This window comes from Emys orbicularis, chromosome 8 (assembly GCF_028017835.1).
Source record: "Emys orbicularis isolate rEmyOrb1 chromosome 8, rEmyOrb1.hap1, whole genome shotgun sequence".
NCBI lineage: Eukaryota > Metazoa > Chordata > Testudines > Emydidae > Emys > Emys orbicularis.
In genome coordinates this window covers 35487898-35514980 of record NC_088690.1, presented here as the reverse complement: position 1 = coordinate 35514980, position 27083 = coordinate 35487898, and the positions used below count along the sequence as shown (strand labels likewise).

The 27083-nt window shown below is 47.0% G+C and overlaps 1 protein-coding gene across 1 annotated transcript in view; it reads right to left on the bottom strand.

Moving 5' to 3' along the window:
• Positions 1 to 27083, bottom strand: part of LOC135882233 (very-long-chain enoyl-CoA reductase-like) — a 61698-nt gene that overhangs the window by 33691 nt on the left and 924 nt on the right. The window lies entirely within an intron of this gene.

Below are 27083 nucleotides of genomic sequence, written 5' to 3'. Positions count from 1 at the left end.
GAACTATTCCTTAAGATCCAAAGTGACAGTGAGAGTGAGGGTGAGGAGTCCGACGATGCTATCGAGCCGCGTAACGCGTACGATACGAAATTGCTTGTGGCATTCACGGACATGCTCAGCACCGTGGAACGCCGCTTTTGGGCTCGGGAAACAAGCACTGAGTGGTGGGATCACATCGTCATGGAAGTCTGGGATGATGAGCAGTGGCTGCAGAACTTTCGGATGAGAAAAGCCACTTTCATGGGACTGTGTGAGGAGCTCGCCCCCACCCTGCGGCGCAAGGACACGAGATTGAGAGCTGCCCTGCCAGTGGAGAAGTGGGTGGCTATTGCAATCTGGAAGCTGGCAACTCCAGACAGCTACCGGTCGGTCGCAAACCAGTTTGGAGTGGGAAAGTCAACCGTTGGAATCGTGTTGATGCAAGTTTGCAAGGCCATTAATCGCATCCTACTCAGAAGAACCGTGACTCTGGGTAACGTGCAGGAAATAGTGGATGGCTTTGCACAAATGGGGTTCCCTAACTGTGGAGGGGCGATAGATGGGACGCACATTCCTATTCTGGCACCACCCCACCTAGGATCCGAGTACGTTAATCGGAAGGGGTATTTCTCTATGGTTCTCCAGGCGCTTGTGGATCACCGTGGGCGTTTCATTGACATTAACACAGGCTGGCCCGGAAAGGTGCATGACGCACGCATCTTTCGGAACACTTGGCTGTTCAGGAAGATGCAGGCCGGGACTTTTTTCCCAGAGCGGAAGATCATGGTAGGGGAAGTTGAAATGCCCATTGTGATCCTTGGAGATCCCGCTTACCCGTTAATGCCGTGGCTCATGAAACCCTACACAGGGAGACTTGACAGCAGCAAGGAACGGTTCAACTACAGGCTGAGCCGGTGCCGAATGACTGTGGAGTGTGCCTTTGGCCGTTTAAAGGGCTGCTGGCGATCTCTGTATGGGAAGCTGGACTTGGCTGAAAACAGCATTCCCGCGGTTATATCTGCGTGCTGTGCCCTCCATAATATTTGTGAAGGGAAGGGTGAAAGCTTCACTCAGGCATGGACCTCCGAGGTTCAACACCTGGAGGCTGAATTTGCACAGCCAGAGAGCAGGGCTATTACAGGGGGCCAGCGCGGGGCTGCAAGGATTAGGGATGCCTTGAGGGAGCAATTTGAGGCTGAAAACCAGCAGTGATATCTGGTGCCCTGCACAGGAGTGAAGTGCAGTAGTTCCAATCTTTAGGAATCAGTGTCTGCTTAGCAGACAAGCAGACTTGCAATGCCTGTTTAGTTCCTGGGCTAAGGAGTCTTTTACTTTATGCAATAATAAAGAATGTTTTCAAAGCCAAAGAATCCATTTATTGAAAAGAAAAAAAAAATATTTATTGAAAAGAAACAAGGGGGTGGAGTGGGGAACAGTACAATCACAGATTCGCATATGTCCTGTCTGGTGTGCTGTGCAGTGAGTGCTGCACTTCAGGATAGCTATACTGCATGGTGATGGGGGTTGAGTGCAGAGGGTAAGGGTCGTGGTTTTCAGGGCTGGGTGGTGAAGATACTGGTGTTGGAGGCAGCGGGTGGCGTGAAGAACACGGAAGTTGGGGAAAGTGGGTTGGAGGTGACAGTGGGGCACAACGGAAAGAGTTTTGGGACAAGGGCTGTAGGGGGGGGTGGCGTTTGCGGTACTGCTCCTCTTTCTGCATGGCTACCAGCTCCTGGATAGCATCTGCTTGGCGCTCCAGGATGCTTATGAGCCTATCAGTGCTTTGCTGCCGGTGCGCGGTGCTTTGCCGCCGGTGCGCTGCGTTTTCCTGGCGGATCCTGCTTTCTCTCTCCCTCCAGTCCTGTGCTTTCTCATTCTCTTTAATAGATTGCCGCATCACTTCTTGCAGCATGTCTTCTTTGCTTTTTCGCGGTCTCTTCCTGAGTCTTTGCAGTCTCTGAGCAGGCGATAAGAGGGACGGCTGAGGTCTCAAGGTTGATGCAGCTGTATAGGCAAAATGCAACATTTAACAGAGGCAGCATTGTTCATACCAGACAGAGTAATGATCCCCCCCACACTTAAGGGGTAGAAAACACACAGGGTCTACACAATAGCATAATTTTCCCGTCCGAAACAGAGCACACATATCCCACAGGAGCCTCACAATGGTGAGTAAGAGGGACTGATTGTTTCAGGGCTGCACTGTCCTCTGGGTTTCCTTGCCTTGGGGAGAGCCAACAGCTTCAGGGGGCACCTACACTGAACACTGTCCCAACATTTTCCACAGGAGTTCGTCCTGGATGATATCTCGCTGCTGAGGGTGACCTGGGAAGCAAGGGAGGGTATTCTACTGCAATGCGGCTTCCGCCCTGGCCCATATGCAGCTTGCCTGTGTGCAGCAATGGTCCCCCCTCCCCTCGCGGCACAGTGGCGCGGACACGTTAGCCTGGCTGGGACAAGGACCACGGCGGCTCTCCCGATAAACCTGCGCAAACGCATTGCACACGTTCTGGATGAGACATTCGAGGAGATTACCGAGGCCGATTACCGCGATGTGATAAACCACATCAATGCACTATTCCGCATCTAGGCATGCATGCCTAACCCTCCTCTCCCAAAGAGCCCGCACCGAAAAAAATCCCTTCCCGAAAAAAAAAACTGCTTACCGGGATCCTGCTCTTCTGTTTGTCCTCCACCAAGTACCGGCCACTGCGACTGGCTACCTTCCTCCTGGCTCGAGAAGAGCTCCTGGCTGCATGGCTGCAGGGATTCCAGGGTGTCTCCATCCGGCCCACCACCATCACTCCCGTTTTCCTCCTCCTCCTCTTCCTCCTCCCCCCCCCCACACCAGCTCTGAAGTGTCCATGGTGGTGCTCAGAGTGGAGGTGGGGTTAACCCCAAGTATCGCATCCAGCTCTTTGTAGAATCGGCAGGTCGCGGGGGGAGCACCCGAGCGGCCGTTTGCATCGCGGGCTTTGCGGTAGGCACTCCGCAGCTCCTTCACTTTAATCCTGCACTGCAGGGGGTCCCGGTCATGGCCCCTTTCCATCATGTCCTTTGATACCTTCCCGAAGGTATCGTAATTCCTACGGCTGGAGCGCAGCTGGGACTGTACAGCTTCCTCCCCCCAAACACTGATGAGGTCCAGCAACTCGCCATTGCTCCATGCTGGGGCTCGCTTGGCGCGTGGAGGCATGGTTACCTGGAAAGATTCGCTGATAGCACTCCACGCCACGCCGGGCTGAGCAAACAGGAAGGGGATTTTTAAAATTCCCGGGGAATGTAAAGGGTCGGTCACATGGTTGGTTACCTGAGGCCAGGGCAGTCGAGTTTGAACTGATGACCAGAGTGGCTAGAACAGGCATTGTGGGATACTGCCGAATAATTCTGGAGGCCATTCACAGCGCATTGGGCGGCCACACTGGCGCCGCAGCGCTGCAGCGGCAGCGCTGCACTTGCTATTCCTCTCGGAGAGGTGGAGTACATGCAGCGCTGCAACCACGGAGATACAGCGCTGCAAATGCCTTGGCAGTGTGGACGGGGAGTGAGTTACAGCGCTGGGGGCGGCTTTACAGCCCTGCAACTCGCAAGTGTAGCCAAGGCCTTAGATCAACCCAGCTACATGGCTTCGGGGTGTGAAAAATCCACACCCCTGAGTGATGTAGTTAAGACAACATAAGTCCCCGTGTAGACAGGGCTAGGTGGCTGGAAGAATTCTTCCCTCTACTAGCTATTGCCTCTCAGAAAGGTAGATTTACTACAGTGACAGGAGAACCACTGCTGTTGTTACAGTAAGTGTCTACATGGAAGTGCTACAGCAGCGCATTTGTAGTGCTGCAGCTGTGCTGCTGTAGAGAGTTAAGTGTAGACCAGGGATTGGCAACCTTTGGCACGCGGCTCACCCTGGTGGGCTGGGCCAGTTTGTTTACCTGCTGCGTCCACAGGTTCGGCCGATCGCGGCTCCCACTGGCCGCGGTTTGCCGCTCCAGGCCAATGGGGGCTGCAGGAAGTGGCGGCCAGCACATCCCTTGGCCCACACCCGGCCAGGGTGCTTACCTTGGCGAGCTGCGTGCCAAAGGTTGCCAATCCCTGGTGTAGACATAGCCAACGGATAGTAGGGGCCTAGTAATCTCAAGCTGTATCTACACTACAGAGCTTATGCTGGCACAGCCTCCTAGTATAGATGCATCATACACCGGCAGAGGGAGTTTTTCTGTCAGTATACGAACCCCACCTCTCCCAACGATATTAGCTATGTCTACACAGGACCTTTTGTTGGCATAGCTATGTCACAAAAGGGTGTGGCTTTTTCACATCCCTGTCCAACACAGCTGTGCTAGTATTTTAAATATAGACCAGGCTTTGCATCCCTCCCAAGACTGTAATTCAGAATGACTAATGTTTTTTACAGGGGCTTCCTCTGCAGTATTAGAGAGATCCTTTAAAAAATATTTCTAAGGGCCATTATCCAGTCACTAGAGGCCCCAAAGTTATGTTCTATACAGAAGCTATAACCAATGGGAATATTTGTGGGAGAGGTATATATTTCTTTCAATTAAATAAGTTGTTGGGTTGATTGTAAATACTCCCTGCCATGTCTGCCTCCCAAACTTTGCAGCATTGTGCTTGTGCATGGGGAACAGAAATTGAAACTAACAACAAAAAGGGAAACTGCTCCGTTTCACAGTCCATGAGCAAAATCCAAGGAATAATCTAGCAGCACCAACAGAGAAAGTGTATTAGACTTTTAAACATTTCAGTTTTGTTAATAAAACAGGTATGTACATTCATTTTTTAGGATATACCGTTTTAATGATTGTGTCCCTTTAATTAGAGACTTTATATTTTGTTTAGAACTTACAGTTTAGAGCTGTATCAAATGCCCAAGTCTCAACTGGTCTTCAAAAATTGTGATAAAATTATCATGCCATCACATCCTAGAAATTATATTTGTTGACATTTTTATTTGGAACAGCCTCACCAAGTTTCAGTTTATCCTGCTGGGTACTAACACAAGCAAATACTGTATTGATTTTTTAAAATCACTCAGCTAAAAAAAAAAAAAAAAAAAAAAAGCTTATTTTATAGTCTAGGAAAAATTATCCCTGAATAAGAGCAACACAAAATAAATTAATCCTGCCTGTTCTGTTAAACTGCTTACGTAAGTGAGGCTCCTTAGATTTAGCTAGGGCCATGACATAATTTGTTCTTAGGTTCAATCACTTAATTTTTTCCCCTCGGTTATCAAATTTCTCTCTCCAAGCAGTTCCTTTATTTCAGTTGAAGTAATTATATCCCCCTTCCCTTGAGATTTCTCAGTCATACTAAGCTATTCCTGAGAAAAGCAGGTGAATCTGCACTCAGGGGACCTGATTTTGATTTCACACTGATGTGAATCAGGAACAACTCCACTGAAGTCAGTAGAGTTTGTCTTGCGGCTATCTGTGTGAGAAGAAAACCAAGACCTTTTAGTCTGTTCTGCTTCTCTCTCTCCTTCATAATGTACATAATGGAAAAAACAGATTGCAACATCAGGGCCAACTTCTGCCACCTTCCTCATGCAGAGTAATAACTTGCTCTGTGAGTAGTCATATTGCAGGATATCCTGGCCCACTGAAGTCAATGCATAACTCCTATTGACTTCAGTGGGACCAAGATGTCATTCCTTGACTTCACTGGGAGTAAATCAAACTGTCAGTGTTTAACAGGACGGTGACAGGTTGGATCACAGAAACCCCCTTGGGAACTGCCACCTGATGTGCTGAGACTACCTCTGAGCCCGTTTTCCCAGGCAGCTTGGGACTTCAGTGCCCTGCCTGGTTTGAGCCAGACACGCTAGCTTGCTACAAACCCAGACCCAGGTCTGAACAACATCCACCAAAAGCTACAGGCTTAACTGAAAACAGCTTAAGAAGTGTTCCTGTCTCCAACACTCAGATGCCCAGCTCCCAATGGGGTCCAAACCCCAAATAAATCCGTTTTACCCTGTATAAAGCTTATACAGGATAAACTCATAAATTGTTCACCCTCTGTAGCACTGATAGAGATATATGCACAGCTGTTTGCCCCCACAGGTATTAATACTTATTCTGGGTTAATTAATAAGTAAAACGTGATTTCATTAAATACAAAAAGTAGGATTTAAGTGGTTCCAAGTAATAACAGACAGAACAAAGTGAATTACCAAGCAAAATAAAATAAAACACACAAGTCTAAGCCTAATACAGTAAGAAAGTGATTACAGATGAAAATCTCACCCCCAGAGATGTTTCAATAAACTTCTATTACAGAGTGGACGCCTTTCTAGTATGGGCACAATCCTTTCCCCGGTACAGCCCTTGTTCCAGCTCAGGGGGTAGCTAGGGGATTTCTCATGACTGCCGCCCCCTTTGTTCTGTTCCACCCTCTTATATATCTTTTGCACAAGGCGGGGATCCTTTGTCCCTCTCTGGGTTCCCACCCTCCTTGGAAAAGCACCAGGTTAAAGACGGATTCCAGTTCAGGTGACATGATCACATGTCCCTGTAAGACTCCAAGCCCTCATTCTCCCAGCCTGACTCACAGGAAGGCCTGCAAGCAAACAGAGCCATCCACAGTCAATTGTCCTGGTTGATGGGAGCCATTGAGATTCCAAACCACCATTAATGGCCCACACTTTGCATAACTACAATAGGACCTCAGAGTTATATTTCATATTTCTAGTTTCAGATACAAGAGTGATACATTTATACAAATAGGATGACCACACTCAGTAGATTATAAGCTTTGTAATGATACCTCACAAGAGACCTTTTGCATGAAGCATATTCCAGTTACATTATATTCACACTCATTAGCATATTTTCATAAAATCATATAGAGTGCAACGTCACAAGGACAATATAGGAAAGGTCTGGAGCCCCTAATACCTTGGTGATCCTTTTGTCAATTATTTGTACGGATAAGTCTTCATTGACTTAAGGCCACAAGTTTCGATCTGAGAATGAATGGCTTGCATAGGAGGAGACTCCAAACTCCAAAATGTAGCTCTCACTGAGAAGGATGGGGTCGGGTGGAAGAATTTCCTCCCTCATGGAAATGGGAAGGAGTTTAGCCCACAAGACACAAGAATACCTCAATATGTGCCAGAGGTCTTATGTCTCCACAATCCTAGCCCTTGCTAACCCCTTGACAGCACAATTCCAGCGCAGCTATTCTGCCTCCTGAAAAATAGCCCTCATGGGGCTTTCAGAAAGTGAACAGGGGCACCACACAAGCTAATGCTGACTCAGTGGGTATTTACTTGCATTGGCAATGTAGCCCTGTGGTACCCAGTCATGCTGAAAAGTCCCAGCATGCACTGGACTTCACTGTCTCCACTGATCACATTGGCATGTCTGGCTATGAGGGTAGGATAAGCCTGCTTTTATTCAATACTAAGGATATCTCCAGTATTTTCAATATTGTTTCATATTCCATAACATACACACTACAGAATATGCACTGACTTAGGATTCTGACATGTGGTGATCACATTCTGTACATACCCAACAACATTCAGGCAGAGAAGCAGGGCCGGCCTTAGGGGTGGGCCACCTGGGCAACTGCCTAGGGGCACCAGGGAAAAGGGGGAAGCTGTGCAGAGCTGTGCACTGCCAATGTAGAATCGGAAACTGCTCCCAGCTCGTGTGGGGGGGAGGGGGCATCCAGATTTCTCTCTGCTTCCTCCGGAGGGAGGAACATGGGTGGGAGCGGTGACACACAGATACTGCTCCCCCGCAATGTTCCTCCATGCCCCGCAAGGGGCTGTGTGTGTGGGGGGGGGGGGGGGAGCAAGGAGCAACACCACGTGCTCTGTGCATCCAGGTCACTTTCCCCAACTAGTCTGTGCTGTGAGGCAGGCATCAGGAGCTGCTTCTCTTTCCCCACCTGGGCTACGTAAGGGGAGGGCAAAGTGACCTGGAGGAGGGAAGACCTGACTTCGCTCTTCGCTCCCCCTCCCCGCAAGGGTGCACAGAGCAGCAGCTTCAAAGGGGGAAAGTGAGCAGCAATTCCATCTGCTCCATGCATCCAGGTCAGTTTCCCCTCGTGTGTGCAGGCTGTGTGCAGGTGTTAGGGGTGCAAGGGTTAAAGGTGCAAGGGAGGTGGGGAGCCTGGAAGCCCACGGGGGGCCAGGGACACCAAAATACAAGTTCGTCCAGGGTGCCATTTTTCCTAAGGCCAGCCCTGCAGAGAAGGTGTATGAAATAGAATTATCTCATACTCAGAGGGCCAAATGCTGTTCCCACTGAAGTCAACAGCCATTTTGTCCTTGACTTTAACAGAACCAGGACTTGGCCCTGAGGGAATAAATTTGTCCCCAAAGAGGCAGCAGCTACCTCTCTGAAATCAAAAGGTAATTATTATATATATATCAGTACTGTGATTTGCAATGTATTAATTAAATGTCTGTCAGTGCTTCCATTACCCCCCTTTCTGTAGAACACTGTGTGTGTGGACGAGATAAAGTAATATCTTTTATGGGACCAACTTCTGTTGGTGAAAGAGACAAGCTTTCAAGCTAACAGAACTGTTCTTCAGGTCTGACCTATGTGTGTATGTCAGGATATATCAATCCTCTGTATGCTGTAAGATATATGGGAAATAGCTGATTTATGGGAAACACCTTTTCTTTTTTTCCTAATGGCGTCAGATCCGAGAACCTTGTTCTTACCTACTGACCAGGTAGTTAGATATTGCTATTTTTAGCGTACTAGCTCAAGCCCCACTAGCACAGGCCTATCTACCTGGGCAGGCTGGAAGTAGGGTTGCCAGGCGTCCAGTTTTCCTGGCAGCTCTGGTCAGTGGGGCTAAGGCAGGCTCCCTACCTGCCCAGGCTCTGCGTGGCTCCTGGAAGCAGCCAGCATTTCCCTCCGGCTCCTAGGCAGAGGTGCGGCCACGGGGGCTCCATTCGCTGCTCCCGCTCTAAGTTCCGGCTCTGCACCCCCCATTGGCCAGGAACCACAGCCAATGGGAGCTTCAGGGTCAGCGTCTGCAGATGGGGGCAGTGCAAAGAGCAGCCTGGCCACGCCTCCAAGTAGCCGGAGGGAAATGCTGGCCGCTTCCGGGAGCCACCTGAGGTAAGTGCTGCCCGGAGTCCGCACCCTGAACCCCGTCCCGTGCCCCCAACCTCCTTCCCCAGCCCTGAGACCCCGCCCGCACCCAAACTCCCTCCCAAAGCTTGCACCCCCTCCCGCACTTCGAACCCCTCAGCCCCGGCCCCACACCAGAGCCCGCATCCCCAGCTGGAACCCTCACCCCCCCCGTCTGCCAACCCCCTGCCCGAGCCCAGAGCCCACCCCGCACCCTGAACCCCTCATTTCTGGCCCCACTCCAGAGCCCAAACCCCCAGCCCACAGTCTACGGACTCTCCCACCCTCTCCCACACCCTATTCCGCTGCCCCAGCCCGGAGCCCCCTTCCACACTCCAAACCCCTCATTTCTGGACCCACCCTGGAGCCCTCACCCCCTTCCACACCCCAACCCCCTGCTCAGCCCAGTGAAAATGAGCGAGGGCGGGGGAGAGCGAGCGACGGTGGGAGGAGGGATGGAGTGAGCGGCGGCGGGGCCTTAGAGAAGGGATGGGGAAGGGGCATGGCCTCGGGAAGGGGCAGAGCAGGGGTGTTCAGTTTTCTGCAATCCGAAAGTTGGCAGCCCTAGCTGGGAGGCCTGTTCCCAACTGCAGTGTAAAGATAATGTCTAAAATCTTTGGGGCTGAAGATGGCAGTAGAGGACTTTGAAGCCTCTAGGATTCTTGTTCTTTGTGATTTTCTGTTGCTAAGGAGCAGGATTAGCTCAGGGGTCTTATGAGGCAATATGGACAGGTGCTTGAAGCAGCTTTGACAGCACAGATCATTTACTTAGCAAAGTTCATGGGACAAAGGCAACAATGGATATAATACAAGGGAAAAGAGCCCCTCAGAATTTTTTTGCTTCTGGGCTTAGACTTAAGTGCAGAGAGGTCACCTAGGGCTCAACATGCAAAACTCCTACTTACCAAAAATTCTTTGAAATTTATGTCTGAAAACATATATTTATAATAGTAATAGACAAACAAACATGTTTGTTCTCTTGAAGGAACACGGTGAACTTGAAATTCAGTCAGTTTCAACAATGAGTCTTCCTGCCAAGTGGTGTTTCTTTACAATCACATTTTCCTGTTTTTAAGAATGATTTTCTCTCCTAAGACTCATACGAACAGAGGAACAGCTTGAATAACTGTCTTAAAGGGGAAGCAGTGAAACTGCTTGTATACAAAGTGTTGTCAAATGCACAGTGTAAAGAAACTAGAGGGAAACCTTTTTCCCTGTAAATCTTAAGTGTTGCTTGTAACAATAAAAAAACATTTTCAGTCAGCAGCAGGGGGTTTAGATTGGTTGTGTCCCTTCAAGTGTTCCCAGGTCAGGGCCGGCTCCAGGCACCAGCCGAGCAAGCACGTGCTTGGGGCGGCACCTTGGGGCAGGGCGGCGCTCGATTTTTTATGTATTTATTTATTTATTTGATTCGGCGGCGCTCGGAGCGGGGGCGGGGGCTTTGGGCGGCGTGGTGCTCCGAGCAGGGGCGGGGGCTTTGGGCGGCGCAGCGCTCGGAGAGGGGGTGGGGGCTTCGGGCGGCGTGGTGCTGGGGGGGCGGGGCTTCGGGCGGCGCGGTGCTCGGAGGGGGGCTTCGGGCGGCGCGGCGCTGGGGGGGCCGGGCTTCGGGCGGCGTGATGCTGGGGGGGCGGGGATTTCGGCGGCGCTCGCGGGGGGCGGGTACGGCAGGGCGGCTCTCTTCTTTTTTGCCTGGGGCGGCAAAAAAGTTAGAGCTGGCCCTGTCCCAGATCATTCAAAAATCTTATGCATAGCTTCCTTACCTTTGTCATGCACAAAGGAGTGCTCTTAAAACAGAGAATCCTAATTTTCTTTGCAGTCCAAGCAACCCTGCCTGAGGCATTTAAACTCAGCATTCTTACACTAGCCATGCAGTCTAGAGATCAGTAGAGCAAGGGAAATCTTTGTAATAGGACCTGCAACACCCCAACAATGCTCTAGGCAGGCAGCACCACACCAGCTCTCATTAAGAGGGTTATCTTCACAGCCAGAAGGGCTAGTAACTTAATTGTTTTCAATGACCGCTTCAGTTCAGCAGAAACTGAAGGGACACCTGGAGTAGACTGTACCAACTCAATCCACCCCAGTCAAGATGAAGTTTTGCTAACATTGTTCTCAAGAACAGCTCCCTATCCAAACCAGTTAGGGAAATCGTGCTAGAACCATGCAGGGCCGGTGCTACCATTTAGGCCAACTAGACGGTTGTCTAGGGTGCCAAGATTTGGGGGTGGCAAAAAGCGGCGCCCCCAATTTTTTTTATTTTTTTTTACAGCGGCCGCTGCGCTGGGAGAGAGAGGGAGTCTGAGCTGCCGGCAGGCAGCCCAGGGGTTCCCCTGGGTCAGCGCGCCGCCGGCAGCCCAGGGGTTCCCCTGGGTCAGAGCTGCCGCACGGATCCCCAGGCCAGGGGGTGGGGAGCTGCCGCGGGGGGGTGCCTCAGGGCGGGGGGGGAGCTGCCACGGGGGGGCGGGGAGCTGCCACAGGGCTGGGGGGAGGGGCGCAAGGTGGAAGTTTCGCCTAGGGCGCGAAACTTCCTTGCACCAGCCCTGGAACCATGTTATTAACAACAGTAAGTTCCAGCATGATTTCAAACACAGTGAGGTGAGAGCCCAAATCTGTAAGTGCTGCAATGTCTGCAAACCTCCCAGAAACAGGGATCCTCACACCGGGCCTGATCCTGAGAGGTGTCAAGCACCTATAACTACTACTGAAGTCACCTGGAATAGCAGATGCTCAGGATCAGACCATACACTTCTGTAGCTGAATTGCACATGATCCTCAAACCACCTTTATCTGCAAAGGAAGGGACTGAGCAACATGCTGGTTATTTAGTATAACCACTGGGGTAACATAAGGAATCATCACCTGGCTAGGTTAGACAAAACACGTGAAGAAAATACAAGAGAGGATAACCCAGCATTTTCAGGGAGATGGGTGGATCGGGGGCGAAGGTTTTCAAGAACACAAATGAGAGCTAGGCACTCAATTCTTATTGGACTTTTAAGGGGAGTTGGACATCCAGCTGCCTTTTGTACCTTTGAAAATTACCCTTCAGCTCTTTTTCAAAAAACCAAACAAATCAACCTCCCCACCATCAGTAAACTTTAAATGTGCTTCTCCGTTGCCCATGAAAACAAACAAAAAACTCTGTCCATCCTCAAGAAGAGATGGGGAAAACTGTCATAGCACTTAAATAATTTGGCATCACTGGAGAGAGACACCATATCTCTGTTTATCCAGTCATTTTCAGTTTGAAAAATCTTTCACCTAAGACATTCCCTAAATGCAATGAATTCATCGAGAACTAATTATGACTAATAAGGCTACATCTACACTACAGGGGGAGGTCGATTTAAGATACGCAAATTCAGCTACGCGAATAGCGTAGCTGAATTCGACGTATCGCAGCCGACTTACCCCGCTGTGAGGACGGCGGCATAATCGGCCTCCGCGGCTTCCCGTCGACGGCTCTTACTCCCACCTTCGCTGGTGGAGTAAGAGCGTCGATTTGGGGATCGATTGTCGCGTCCTGACGGGACGCGATAAATCGATCCCCGAGAGGTCGATTTCTACCCGCCGATTCCGGCAGGTAGTGTAGACCAGGCCTAAATCTGCCTAACTGATGATTTACAAACACATCTGGCTCAGAAAACCAAAGGCCCAATCATGCAAACCCTTACTCACATAAGTAGTCCTTATGCAAGTAATTCTGTTGGTATCAATGGGATTATTATTTCATGTAAGGATGAATAAAGGTTTGCAGGATAAGGGCCCAGATAATTCTACTCCAAACACTGCTATATTAAGTGTAATTTGTTTATTGATTACATAATATAAGAATCTTAAATCTTAACTGAATGCACTTCTGTCTGAACATTTTTCTACTATATTTACAAGAAATACCTAAGATTACTATAATTGAAAGAGAGTAGAGAAAAATCAGTAAATGAGGGGTTTGGGGTGTGGAAGAGGGCTCCAGGGTTGGGGCAGAGGGTTGGGGGTGCAGGCCTGGCTGGGGATGTGGGCTCTGGGGTGGGGCCGGGGATGACGGGTTTGGGGTGCAGGAGAGGTCTCAGGGCTGGGGCAGGGAGTTGGGGGGGTGCAGGCTCCAGGAAGGAGTTTGGGTGTGGAAGGGGACTTGAGGCTGGGGCAGGGGGTTTGCATGTGGGAGGGAGTTTGGGGTGCGGGAGGGGGTGCGAGCTCTGAGAGGGAGTTTGGGTGCAAGAGGGGGCTCAGGGCTGGGGTAGGGGGTTGGGGCGTGGGAGGGGGTTCAGGGTGCAGGCTCTGGGTGGCGTTTACCTCAGGCGGCTCCCGGAAGCAGACAGAGAGGCTCTGCGTACTGCCCTCGTGCCCGCTGCAGCTCCTATTGGTCGCAGTTCCTGGCCAATGGGAGCTGTGGAGCCAGCGCTGGGGGTGGGAGCAGTGCGTAGAGCCTCCCTGGCCATCCATGCTCCTAAGGGCTGCAGGGCCCTGAAGGCCGCTTCCAGGAGCTGCGCAGAGCCAGGACAGGCAGGGGCCTGCTTTAGCCTGGGGCCCACACTGTGCCACCGACCAGACTCTGCCAACCGGAGCCACCAGGGTCCCTTTTCCACCAGGCGTTCCAGTCGAGAACCGGATGCCTGGCAACCCTACCTCTTTCCCTCTCTGGATGTTTTGTTTTGGGTCTCGCATGCAACTAGGCAGCCAAGTACTTAGCTTGGGTGCGCTTATCTTCCCCCTGTTCATGGATCACAAGCAAAGCTAGGTGCCTCCATGCAGCCCAGACTCAGGTGCTTATTTCCAATAGAGGGCCAGGACTTACACACACCTCTATTGTTGGCGTCTTCCATAAGCTATAAAGAGTTCCGTGGCACCTTATAGGCTAACAGACGTATTGGAGCATAAGCATGCGTCTGACGAAGTGGGTATTCACCCACGAAAGCTTCTGCTGCAATACATTTGTTAGTCTATAAGGTGCCACAGGACTCTCTGTCACATTTTACAGATCCAGACTAACACGGCTACCCCTCTGATACTTGATTCCATAAGCTAGTTTAGGCAGCTCCCCACCTAGCATGCAGGCTTTGTGGATCTCAATCTAAGGTGCCTATCTCTCCCCATTCATTGTATAGGGAGCCTTTGGCACCTAACTCAGGCATTGTGGATCGCATTGTTGTTTCTGTGATTTTCTAGGCAGTGTTGTAATGCCTAAGTCCCTTTGTGGATCCCACCCTTAGGCCTCAATCTTGCAATGGAGCTCATTGCAGAATTGGGGCCCTGCTTCAAGTAACATGGTGGGCTGTGCTTTGCAATGTCATGCGAAGCCTATTTCTCAAAGTGGCACTCTTTTTACAAGAATCTCTTCATTAGGTATTGTTTTAAAAACATTTTCCGATCTCTGTCTAGAGCAACTGAAGGATGTAATTTGTTCTAAAACCCACACAGCTCAGCAAAGCTGTCACTTCTTAAATGGCCATGTCTCTACCAAATATAACCCACAATGACTATGTAAGAATTTCTAAAGAACTCAGCAAATCTGAACACACTAACATCAGAGGCTAGGGAAAAAATATAAATTATTCAGAACGTAAGTGTTCACTTTGTTCATTTACAGTAAAAAATATAGATACATCATGCCAGAGAAGTGCATTTCTGAGCTTATGTGCCTATACTTTCCATAGCATAATAAATGTTTGCCATTTGATGAAAGAACATGCAGTGCTTTTCATATTCATTTGACTGTTTTTGATTTTCTGTACAGAGAGATGTTCTTGTGAAGTGCTTCTTCAATGTGTGGTACAGTTAGATTTGTGTTGTGAGTGTAATCCTGACTAAAGTCCAACATGATCAATAAGCATTGGAATTGCCTACTTTTGATCCACTAATGTTTTACAAAATACTCCATAAGTTGTTTGAAACTGAGAGGAGCCCTAAGTCTCTCATGAACTGACCAGTTTCCCCTCTCTGTAGTAGTCACTACTAGGATAAGTATTAAACTTCTCTTCTTGGTTACATTCCTGTATCCGGTAATCTCATGAGTCTCAGAATAGCTATGGAGTTACATTAATTTATTCAGGCTAGAATGGACCCTCCCTTTGGCCTGCTTCATACCTACACCAGTGCTGAGCCCAGCCAGAGAATGAATGGAAAGGCAGTGTGTCTCCCCTGTCCTGGCACTGCTAGGAGACAATCTACTGCAGCTCAGGTTAGAGTAGCTCTGAAGGCTGCTCGAATTTCCACGCCAACTGCAATGGCCCATGTGAACCATTTCAGTAGTTGCTGCTAGCCAGGACAAAGGGACATCTTGGCCACATCCTCCCTTCTCCCAGCAAGCCTTGAGCACTGGAGGTGATATGCAGCTAGCTATGATGGCTCTGTGTGTGCCAGGGAGGACCTCACACCCTAGGAGTATTTCCTAGGGTGTGGGGTGGCATTACAGCTACATTGCAGGAATTAATTCCCCCTTATATTAATTGTAGAAATATTATTTATATTCCTAGTGAATAGGGACCTCACTTTCAATTCTGTGCTTGGGGTTAACAGGGCAAAGGTGCTACACCCACGGGACCCTTAACTCATATGGGCAGTGTATAGTCCCCTTGTAGCTATACCAAAAAAGTGAAACTGACTGTGTCCCAGATCAGTCAAATGCATGAAATAAGCTGGAAAAAAAAATCTTTCAGTAACAATAATCCTAAATTTAGCCAATAACAATAGTAGGTACAAATATTCAGAGTGTGATTTTAATGTTCGTAAAGTGCTTAGTGATTCTCAAGTGGAAGATGCTTCAGAATTGCAAAGTATAACAAGGGTTTCAGATTTCAGAGTAGCAGCCGTGTTAGGCTGTATCCGCAAAAAGAATAGGAGTTCAGAGTGTATAATAAACAATACTGGCCTACAACTTAGATACTTATCTTCTCTTTACTTATAACTCCATTTTGAATTTATGCAAAGAAGCATTATAATTTTAAATACTAAAATATTTTGATTTTATCCATGTATGTGTAATCAAATTGGTGGGGTGAGCTGTATAGGCAGTTATTCACTCCAGCCTTTCTCACTGCTACCAATAGCGCTCAGATTGGGCCAGTATGTGGTGGTGTGGTATGCTTGCCCCTCTTTAAAGCTGCTATCTAGTTCTCCAGAATCTCAGCTTTAATTTTTTTAAAAAGGATCTAGCTGTTATGGTTGTGAAGAAAATCTCAAAAAGGTGAACTGAAACCAAACATCTACTTGAGTCTGCAGAGAGACCTGATAGCTCTGAGCTATTGAGTTCTGCCCCGTTCAGCTCATTTAGGCATTAGCTCAGATGCCTAGTGATGATTTAAATGTCAACATTGTTATCTATTTCATTCCTCATGTAAGAAAAGAGAGGGAAGATCATGGATCTACACAATTTACTGTGTCATTTTGGTGCCACATGTGGGTGGCAATTGGGAGAGTCTCACTACTTCTATTTTTTCACCACTCAAGAAGGAATCAAGCCCAAGGAGCCTAGCTGAGCCAGTGGGCACATTCAAGCAGCGCTTGAGGTAGCCAGTGGAGCTCACAGAACAATCATGAACTTATACATCCACATAAGCTACAGTAGCATCTAATTTTGGCAACTCACATGGGGCAGAGCTTATTTTGTAGGCAGAGTTTAGAAGAGTGCCACTGCATGACACTCCCTGCCTCACTGTGAACCCTGGTTGAAACTGGGAATTGTTGCATATAAAGCCTCTTGACAAAAGATAGGTGAGAAGGGAACATAAGTGATCAACAAAAATGACCCTAATCGTTGTTTGCTGGATCTCTACCAGTTTAAGAAACAAAAAAATTGTTGAATTTCCTGGCAGTAGTATTGGCCAATAGAAAAAATGGCTGCTTGACCTACAGAGTCAGCTTACAGGTGAATGAGAAAGCTTCTTAAACCAAAAACAGACTATTTATGATCCCCAAACATGGTGAGAACATATTTGCCAGGCCCTGTGCCCACCGAAGTTATTGGCAAAAGTCCCACTGATATCAGTGGATTCAGGATGGCGCTCTTAAAGTACTTAGATTTTTTTCTTTTTTTTTCTGACCTAATTAGACTTGAGTTCAGGATTCCTTACTTCCTCTGAAAAGATTGCTGACATCAGTAACATTTAGCAGCAAAACTGATAGTGGGCCAGATAGTGTTTTAGGCACAGCCTAATGCAGAACTGCACCAACCCAGCAAGGGCTCTGGGGAGCATTTTGCCTGAGAGAGATACATTGGCCAGGTCCTCGGCCTCCAATATGTCCTTTTGCACTGCTCCATGTCACACAGGTAAGTTGAGGATTCCTCTTGGGGAATCCTCAGCTCGCATAAAGCCAGCTATACCAGACCTACACTGTCCTCTGTGGTAAGATGAAATAATATACAGGGCCTGTGGCAGAAGCACTTTGCACTCTGATGAGCCTCAACAGGATAACAGACCCTGTGGGGCTATTGTCAGTAAGTTAGAGCAGCCTAACGTATGCTGCTGCCCTCAGACCCGAGGAATACAAAGCCATCTTTGTTGTGCCATCACCCACACCTTGAATCTGGCATAAAGTGCACCTCAGACAGACTTGATGATCTGGTCTAATGCCTCTCAAATCTCCTAGGGAATGCAGCCATTGCACCACCCCTTAAGAAGATGGAGTCTACAACCCCTTCATGGCCAGCCAGCTCAGCTCTACTCTACTGGCAAGTGTGAAGCATAGAGTGGATTGTTTCTCAGCGAGAACTAGCGGAGTTTGTAGTTGTGTCTGGCCCCTTTAGTCTGGGCTACTGAGGAATAATTGACACTGTGCTAAAAGTGCAAGAAGCTGCCAGGTGCTTGTCTATGCTAGGGCTAATGAAGCTAACATTGATGCAGCAGAAACATTGGTAATACCAATGGGAATTTCTTCTTAAAATTCCTTAGGGTAAGATAGATAGGGCCATAGGAGGAAGGCTCTGTGCATCTTCTCTAATTTATTCACCCATGCAAGGACCAGAGATAATCTAGCTCATCCTGTTTAGGTGCTAGAGATATCTAAAGTGTTTTCTAAGTTTTGGTAAAAGACAGAATCATGGACCTTAGGACTTGATGAGTAAATAGAGGAGGAGCTGCTTTTTAGACATTTGGTTTAAAGCCCTGTTAATTTTTAAATGTGCAGATATTTTATTGATAATTTTGCATTTACAGGGGTTTGTTTTAATTAAAGAGGCTTTTGCATTTACTTTTAGGTTAATATGGGAGAGTCTCATGGTGGAGAATCTGAAATGAGAGATTGCAAAAATGAAAGAGTTATCTAGAAGGATAGCTGCTAATTAGTACTATTTTGAAATTCCAACCCCCCTGCTTTGACATGAACCAGTCTTCAGAACTTTCTATTAGCTGATATGGACACACTCCCTCCATTAGAGCTTAATGTAGCTGATTAAATGTAGATTATTTGAGTTATGCCAAAAGGTAAGATAGATAGGCCTTTCTGTGATGCTGTGTTTAGTATACACACAGAAAAAGCTGAATGTATTAAAATCTTTCTTGATTACTTTTTTATTTGACACATATTAATGCAAGAATCAAGTACATCATTAAAATCTATAGCCAATGACATTTACAAATGGCCAAGAATATTTCAAACAACTTTTCCCACCTGTTCTTTAGAAACAGAAAATACAGCTCTATTAATCAGTGACCATTATTATAGTTTATGCAATGCCCCAAAGCATAGCAGACACTGTATGCAAATGACTGTAATGTGCAAATGCCTTTATAAATAAAGAAGTCATCTCCTTTGATGAAAGAAACTCACAACAGGTGTTAGGGGTTCAGTGCTTTTGTACTGAAATACCTCGGGAATTAATTCATCATACCGTGCATATGCTTTTAAGCTTTCATGCTATGTTTTAAAAAGGCTCCTACTATGTACAGCATTGCAACATGCAGCATTTAACAAGGGTCTTCCAAGAAGCTAGAGATGAACATTGCCAGTGACATTTATCTCCCTCTGTTTTTTCATACAGCAAGGATATATATACCCAGGGCACAGTGAACATAACAGGGGGATTAGGAAGGGCTGTAAAAAGAGATGAGTGCCATTGATCCCGGACCTCCCCAAATCACAAGTAACCCTGTGAAACTATCCACAACAGGATACAGAGATCCTCCTCCTCTCCAGTGCCTGGCCATCTGACCCTGAACACTTCACCTGGCCACTCAAAAATGCCAAGTTGGAGTGATCAGCCCCAGAAGAGAGGGCCACTAGAAAAACAGCTGCCTTGGAAGAGATACATGGATGAGACAAACAACAATTCTCGGGGGTCTAGTGTCATTTTGGATTCAGGCTCTGAACCATGGGTCTATGTGGCCTAGCTTCTCCCCACTCACCCAGGGAAAGCCACAGATGGTTTGGCCTTGTGCTTACATTTTAGGAAAGTCAAGTACATCAAAGCCCCCTGCTTCAAAAGCCTGCAACTTAAAACTGCTTTTGAAAATCCCAGTAAGCTGAGTTGCTGGTAGCCTTTAGCTTCCCTGCAGATGAGATGGGGACACTGCTGCCCCCGGGAGGAGCCTAGTCGGCAGCCCACCCTGCTCACTGCTAGGAATGCAGCAGAAACCCCTCGGTCACTTTTAGCCTCCAGCCTCCCTCCTGGGCAGCTCCCGGGATCGGGCTGCTCCCAGCAGCGCAGGGCTCCGCGCGTCATTCACTGCCCGTTCTTTAGAACCCCACCCGTTTGCTACGATGCCAGCCGTGCGCCCGCTCCGCTGCCCTGAATGATCCTCGGTGCCAGGCACCCACCTCAAAGAAAGTGACTCTGCTGCCCATCCTAGGTGCTGATTGCGATCGTTGTGCCCGGCTCTGGCTGCTGGGGCAGGGAGCGGAGCCGCCGCCGCCTCTTCCTAGAGCTGCTGCACTTTAACTCGGGTCCCCGGCGCGCCGGCCAATCAGGAGATGTCCACTGCCCTCCCCTTCCTTCCCTTGGGTTCAGAAATCCTACCGCGAGGGCTGCATGCGGTTCAGGGCAGCGCTGCCATCCCCTGTCCCGTGCATCACTGCCTCCCCCATCCCCACGTGCTGTCTGCAGCCAGGCTGCGCTGAGCTCAGCGTCCCCACAGCAAGGGGAAGGAAGATCCGGCCACACACAAGCCAGGATGCAGCTTCTGCTGCCTTAGGAGCACGTCCAGGACTGCTGTTTGCTATCTGCAGGCTGAACAGCATCGCATGCCTACTGCAAACACAGAGCATATAACGGTAGAAATGAAAGGCTGGAAGAGATCTGGAAAAGTCGTCAAACCCAGCCCCCTCTGCTGAGGTAGGACTAAGTATACCTAGACCATCCTTGAGAGGTGTAAAACTTCCAATGATGGGGATTCCACAACCTCCCTTGGAAGCCTATTCCAGATCTTAAATGTCCTTATAGATAGAAAATGTTTGCTAAGAGCTAATCTAGCTCTCCAGTGAATATTGAATAATACTGGACCCACAGCTGATCCCTGTGGGACCTCATGAGATACATCCCCCCAGTTTGACAGTGAACCATTGAAAATTACTCTTTATGGTCTTTCAAGCAGTTGTGTATCCACATTATAATAATTTCATCTAGCCCACATTTCCCTAGTTTGCTTATGAGACTATCCTATGAGGGTGTATCAGAAGCCTAGTGATGGGGGGAAGTAGTAGATGCGATATAGTAAGGCTTACTATATCGCATCTACTACTTCCCCCCATCACTAGGCCAGTAACCTTATAAAAAAAGGAAATTATGTTGGTTTGGCATGATTCATGGTTCATGACAAATCCATGCTGGCTATTCTTTGTAAACCTATTGTCCTCTAAGTGCTTATAAATTGATTATTTAATAATTTGATCTAGTATCTTTCCAGGCATCAAAGTTAAGCTGATTGGTCTATAATTTTCCGGGTCCTCTTTGTTCCCCTTTTTAAAGATTGGTACTGTGTTTGCCCTTCTCCAGTCCTCTGGGACCTCATCTATCCTCCACAAGTTCTTAAAGATAATTGCTAATAATGGTTCCAAGATTGCTTCAGCTAGTTTCTTAAATACTCTAAGATGAATTTCATCTTGGCCCTGCCAACTTGAATACAGTATATCTAATTTATCTAAATGTTCTTTAACATATTCTTTCCCTATTTTGGTTTGAATAGCTTCCCCTTGGTTATTAGTATTAAGTGTGTTGAGTATCTAATCACTATTAACTGATGACAGCAAGAAGGCTGAGGTGTTGCCTATTTTGCTTCAGTCTTTACTAAAAAGTTATTAGTTCGACTTGCCTGCTAAGAAGAGAACCTACCCTTTCCTTTGTCTTTTTCTACCCTTTCCTTTGTCTTTTTCTTACTATTAATGTATTTAAAGAACCTCTTATTTCCCTTACTAGGTGTAACTCATTTTGTGACACCCCATTCTTCCTCTTTCCTTTGCATCGCAATAGTTGGCAGTTGTGCCTTTTACTATTGTCTCCTTGAGAAATTGCCAGGTCTCCTGAACTCCTTTATCCCTTAGCATGCAGAGCTCATGGCTGGAACTGTTTATAGCAGACACCAGCAGTCTGGCAGTGCTTTGACTTTGTTTCAATCCCATCTCTCCAAAATCTCCCTGGGTTCCTCTCTTCTTTTCTCTTCCTGGTAAAGTTAAGGGGCACATGATTAGTAAAGCCTGGTTTCTTAGCATGAATCTGTATTTGTTTTATTTGTACATTGCCCAGAAGCATGCTAGGCATTTTCCACAAGTAATGGGTTTGTCAGGAGAGAAGGAGCAGCACTTTTATTGCTCACAACAGCACTCAGAACAGTCCAAATATGCTCAGGCTTCTGCAAACATCTAGGTTGGCATGATCAGGGCTGTAACAGCCAAAAGCAAAGCCTGGTCTCTCCCATATTTGTACCATGAGATTTTTCTCACACTACTTTCCATTATGTGCTGAGGAGGGTAGCAACCCCAGGTTGAAAAGCCCTCTGGCAGGTAGAAGGAAAAGAGCAGTGCTCTACTTCCTGCATCTAGAGATGGCAGAGGTCCTGCTGCTCCCCCTTCACAGGTTGGGGCTCTGCAGCTTCAGCAGGGAGAATACAAAGCCAGATTACGGTTGTCCTCCACAGCATGTTCACCTGCCTAGCCAAAGGATTTTTTCATGCATATCTGCTCTGAAGCCACGGCTGCTGGGCAGGGCCGGCTCTAGGCACCAGCAAAACAAGCTGGTGCTTGGGGCGGCACATTTTTAAGGGCGGCATGGCCGGCGCCAGAATGCCGCCCCTAAAAATGTGCCCCGGCCGCCCTAGCTCACCTCCGCTGCCGCTCGCGCGCCGCTACTCGCCCTCCCTCCCAGGCTTTCAAGCCTGGGAGGGAGGGGGAGCAGCGGCGCGCAAAACAGCTGTTTCGCGTGCCGCGGCCACTCGGGATCTCCCCCTCCCTCCCAGGTTTGAGAGCCTGGGAGGGAGGGAGAGAAGCGGCGCCCGCGCCGTGGCCACTCGGAGGCTCCCGAGTGGGAAACAGTTGTTTCGCGCGCCGCTGCTCCCCCCTCCCCCCAGGCTTGAGAGCCTGGGGGGAGGAGGCAGGGCTGGGGATTTGGGGATTTGGGGAAGGGGCGGAGTTGAGGCGGGGCCGGGGGTGGGGTAATTAAAAAACGGGGGGGGGGGGGAGGAATTGTTTTTGCTTTGGGCGGCAAAAATCCTAGAGCCGGCCCTGCTGCTGGGACAGCAGTAATCACCACAGACTGCCTCCCCTCCCTGCCTTCTATCTCTCTCAAAGAAGAGGAGGCATAGACTTTGTGGAAATCATCAGAAATAGTTTGGTAGAAAAAGCTGTTTTTTTCTTATCTCCAGTACTTATTACATGATAGAATGTTTTTTTAGACCTGAAAAATTAATTGTGACGTTGTGCAGTCTACATGGTTTTATAAAAACATGATAATAAGTGAATATAATGTAACTGGGATAGTTTTATAAAAAATTTGATAATAAGTGACTATAATGCAAATGGGATATGCTTTGTGCAAAAGGTCTCTTGTAAGGTATCATTACAAAGCTCATAAGCTACTGAGTGTGATCATCCTATTTGTAGAAATGTACCACTCTTGTATCTAAAACTAGAAATATAAAATGTAACTCTGAGGGCCTATTGTAATTATGTAAAGTGTGGGCCATTAATGATGGTTTGGAATCTTGATGACTCCCATTGTCTGCAGATGGCTGTTTACCTGTGAGTCTCCCTGTATATGTGTGTGCTGGCAAGTGAGTAATGAAGTCTTGCAGTGACATGTGATCATGTCACCTGAACTGGAATCCATCTTTAACCTGGTGCTTTTCCAGTGAGGGGAGGGGGTGGAAACCCAGAGGGACAAAGGGTTCCCGCCTTATGCAAAAGATATATAAAGGGGTGGAAGAGAACTGAGAAGAGAGAGGAGCCATCATGGAGAATCCCCTAGATAACACCTAAGCTGGAACAAAAGCTGTACCAGGGGAAAGAATTGTGCCCAGGCCTGGAAGGTGTCCAGTCTGAGAAGAACTTACTGAAGCATCTCTGAGGGTGAGATTATCTGTATTTAGTTTGATTAGGCATAGATTTGCGCATTTTATTTTATTTTGCTTGTGACTTACTTTGTTCTGTCTGTTACTATTTTGAACCACTTAAATCCTACTGTCTGTATTTAATAAAATCACTTTTTATTTAGTAATTTACTCAGAGTATGTATTAATACCTGGGGGAGCAAACAACTGTGCATATCTCTCTATCAGTGTTATAGAGGGCGAACAATTTATGAGTTTGCCCTGCATAAACTTTATGCAGGGTAAAACGGATTTATCTGGGTTTAGACCCCATTGGGAGTTGGGCATCTGAGTGCTAAAAACAAGCACACTCCTGTGAGCTGGTTTCGGGTAAACTTGCAGCTTTGGGACTAGTAATTCAGACCCTGAGTCTTTGTTAGAGCAGACTGGAGTGTCTGGCTCAGCAAGACAGGGTGCTGGAATCCTGAGCTGGCAGGGAAAACAGAAGCAGGGGTAGTCTTTGCACCTTGGGTGGCAGCTCCCAAGGGGGTTTCTGTGATCCAACCCGTCACATTAATATCAACTGCAATATTCTGAACTATTTCTGTGAGGCTTGGTACTTCACAGTGGGTACTGAAACATATCATACTGAGAGGAGAATGGATTTCACAAAACCAAATCCTCAGCCAGATCATTGCTATCAATCTCAGGAAGGCCTATGGAGACACTGCTCTGTTATCTGCTGACAATTATATAATAGACAATTTAGACTTTAGTGGAATAATTAAAGACTACTCAAAGGAAAAAGAAAATCTTGATTTCTAGCTGACATTAGTCAGTTAATGAAATCACAAAGCTGGCTCTGAGGTGTAATGAGATTTTAATAATAAATGCAATTTTTGTAAATTTTGAATGCATTAAAAGAATATTACTTTTTCATTATTGAATATTTCCCTCTAGAGTAGACGGGTGGGCTATATTCTGCATTGATTTACAACCCTATGCAACCCCAGAATTTAGCATGGTATGTGTAGAATTCAAAGCATGGAAACTTTTTAAAAAAAAATATCAAAGGATAGCTCTTCTGAGAAAGAGAGGTTCCTACCAGAAAGGCAAAGGATTAAAAGGACCTATGGGACAAAATTCACTGCCCGTGCAAATAGATGCAACTCCATTTAAGTCTATGGAATTGCATCCACTTGAGCCAGCGGTGAATTTGGTCCCTTGTCTTGGCCAGGTGAAATGTTCTATTTTTATATTGGGACAAAAGAAAAAATCATTTTATTATTGCACTTCAAAATTAGTTAACATATCCCCTGATAAGTGGTACTTCTGCACGTACTGTGTATGTGTGCATATAGAAGAATATAACTCAAAATTGTAAAAGTAATCAAAACAAAAATATTAGAGAATATAAAAATGTTTTAAACTGTTCTTCTAGATTAGAAACAGTCCATGCCCAATGTTTTGGAATGTGGGGAGATTATGCAAATTAATTCAATTCCATTTTAACACAATACACAGGTCAGAGAAGGAAATTCCTACTAAACAAACATACACAATTAAAATTCCATTGGTGATAGCAAAACTACAATTTATAGCTCTAGGTTTCCTTCAGTTATGGTTACCCAGAGAAAGAAAGAAAAGCCAAGAAAAAGAAGCCTGATTCTAAAATGTAAAAGCAACAGTCAAACTGCCCACATTACAATTGCTTATAGACTGATGATTCTGGAGTCTTCTGATCTCAAATGCTGGGAAACAAAGCCTTGAGGATAAGGGATGATAGATTGTTATCTAGTTATAGCAATGTGTGATCTAGATTCAGCAAAAGTATTTGTAATTTATGTTTCAAGTGGCTGTACGGGGTTTGGTTCAATCTGTAAAGTGTCGTTCCTAGTTTGCTGTTCTTCAGACCGTAAATGAGCAACTAAGCTCTCTTCTGCGGGCCATCATAGGCCTGAAAGGATAATGTGATTAAATCATGGCTATAGGCCATGGGGGAAACAAGCAAGTACTGATGTAACCAGATCTGGTGCATCAGTAAGAGGTGTTTAGCCATCTAACAACATTAACTGTGTTTCCTCCATTCTAGCTGCAGCCCATTGGAATCATTCCAAGTCTTTTGTTAAACATTATTGGAGACAAACAGACAGTGATAAATATCAGCTTGCTGCAGCAAATTCCAGGTAACAGAAAGGGTTATATCCCTCCCTAGTGTACACATAAAGGGGAGGATTTATTATTCCACACATGAGAAAAACAGATTAGTGTTGATTGTGATCATCAGGAATTCTGTTTTTATAACAACTGATTTATCATTTCCGTTTCCTGATATGCTGACACTTTCTTTTACATTTGTCTTTTATGTTTATTCATTTAGCTGGTTATTTAAAATATATTTTTGTTAGAGGTTTGTCTTATAGGGGCAGGTTTCCTTCCCAAGTACCAGCTGCAGACAACAAAAGAAGAATCCTCTTCTACTTTAGATCATATATAGTTCAATTGGGCCAAATTCTGGGTTTAAATCTGGAGTACTTCCACTGAAGTCAATAAGGTTATTCTGGATTGTTATACTGAGTGGTAACGGAGCAGGCCTGTTGTGTTTATAACGTTTACATTTAACAATACTGAAGATTTGTTTGACTTTGGTGGAATTTTACAAAAATATTATTTTACAGTTTTATAGCACCTTTCATCTACAAAGACTGCAGAATGCTTATAGCAGGTTGACCACTGTACCTGTCCAGAGACTCATTGTAAGGTTGGGCCATAGGGCTTGAGCCTGCATGGTGCTGAGTATTGGGAGTATTCTGCACCTTGCAGGACTACTGGGCTTTTACAATTTGCTCCTGCTCACTTTGAAGTCAAGGGTAAAACTCCCAAAAACTTCACTGGGAGCTAATCTGACCCCTACATACAGGGATCTTTTCATCCACTGCTAAATTGCAGACACCTCTGGAGTGAAATGCTGTTAGTGGATATTTTATTTTTTATCTAATAATGTCAAGTATGGGGGTAGCCGTGTTAGTCTGTATCTAAAAAAACAACAAGGAGTCTGGTGGCACCTTAAAGACTAACAGATTTATTTGGGCATAAGCTTTCGTGGGTAAAAACCTCACTTCTTCTATGCATCTGAAGAAGTGAGGTTTTTACCCACGAAAGCTTATGCCCAAATAAATCTGTTAGTCTTTAAGGTGCCACCAGACTCCTTGTTATCTAATAATGTGTACGGCATAACATGGTCTCCCTGTTTTTTACCCATCCAGAGATGTTTATCCAGAAACATGCTGATTAAATACATTAGTTGGCAGTAGCAATCCCTTAGCACGCGCGGCTGGGAAGGCGCCCGGGGCGCGAGCGCTCAGCCCCCTGGCACTGACTGTAGCCAGAGGGCGCTGCCCACGCAGCTAGACAGCGGCACAAGAGCCCAGATGAGGGCAAAAGTTTCATGGCGCGGATGCGCATGCTCGGATGTTTCGGACATGCGCACTAACCGCAAAGGCCTACCGGCGGCAGGCTACTTCTGCCTCTCGCTCGCTCTCCT